Below are 1,549 nucleotides of genomic sequence, written 5' to 3' on the forward strand. Positions count from 1 at the left end.
TGAGGCACAAGTGATCTGTCAGCCACAAACAGCAGCCATGTGCCTTTCACTGGCCTATCAGGAACTGAGGCACGAGTGACCTCACAAACACAAACTGCAGCCACATGACCAGCACTGGCCTATCAGGCCCTGAGGCACAAGTGACCTCACAAGCACCAAAGCACCAATGTGCTTGATGCTGTCTAAGCAGGCACTGAAGCAAAAGTCACCTCACAAGTACAAAAAGGAGCAATGGAGCTGCTGGTGGCCGAGCAGATCCTGAGGCCGAAGGACTCCACAAACACAAACAGCAGCAATATCCATCAAGCTGGACTGTCAGGTGCTGAGGCTGAAGTGACCTCACAAACAGGAAGCACATGACCAGCATGATCTTTCAGGCACTGCGGCACAAGTGACCTAACAACCACACACAGAACCGTGGGTCTAGCTCTCGCTATCAGGGCCTGAGGCAAAAGTGACCACACAACCTCAAACAACAGCCAGGCTCCTAGCACTGGCCTATCAGGCACTGGTGCACACGTGACCTCTAAAAACCAAACATCAGCCACCTGACCAGCACTGGCCTATCAGGCACGGAGGCACACGTGACCTCGCAACCACAAAGAGCAGCCATGTGACAAGCACTGGCCTATCAGGCTTTGAGGCACAGGTGACCTCACAATGACAAACAGCAGCCACATGACCAGCACTGGCTTATCAGGCACTGAGGCACAGGGGACCTCACAAAGAGCCACCACATCATCAGCCCTGACCTAATAGGCACTCAGGCACCAGTGACCTCACAACCACAAAAAGCAAGCATATGACCAGCACTGGCCTATAAAGCTGTTAAGAAATTTAATAGTAGTGTTAAGGCCTAGCTGATCAGAAAATGGTTTCTACTGGAAAGTTCTGGAAATCATTGGGCTATCGCCACATGGCTTGTTTATGTGTAGCCACAAGGTAAGGAGAAAGCTCACCCCGCCAGAGACAGTGAAGATACCCAATGGAGAGTGAGAAGACCCCAGACCTGATGTTTCTATTGGATCAGACAATCGCGTGAGGGACGGGTAACTGCGACTGTAGGGTTATAAACACCCAGGGAATTTTCCATTCGGGGTCCCTCCTTCGAGGCACCCAGCTCGAGCTGTTCACATTACTTAAATAAAGAGTTTAACAGAGAATTCTTGACTCAGCATGTTAAGACTCTCGGAGACCCAGTGAGTATACAATAATTTCGAAACAAAAGGACTGCGGTACAAGTGCCCTCACAACCACAAAAAGCAGCCACATGACCAGCACTGGCCAATCAGGCACTGAGGCACAAGTGACCTCACAAAGAGCAGCCACATGACCAGCACTGGCCTAGCAGACACTGAGGCACCAATGACTTCGCAACCACAAACACCAGCCATGGGCCTAGCACTGCCCTATCAGGCACTGAGCCACAAGTGAACTCAGAACCACAAACTGCAGCCATGTAAACAGCACTGCCCTATCAGGCAGTGAGCCACAAGAGACATCACAAAAACAAACTGCAGCCACGTAATTAGCATTGGCCTATCAGGGA

The sequence above is a fragment of the Apteryx mantelli genome, chromosome 24, assembly GCF_036417845.1.
Source record: "Apteryx mantelli isolate bAptMan1 chromosome 24, bAptMan1.hap1, whole genome shotgun sequence".
Classification (NCBI taxonomy): domain Eukaryota; kingdom Metazoa; phylum Chordata; class Aves; order Apterygiformes; family Apterygidae; genus Apteryx; species Apteryx mantelli.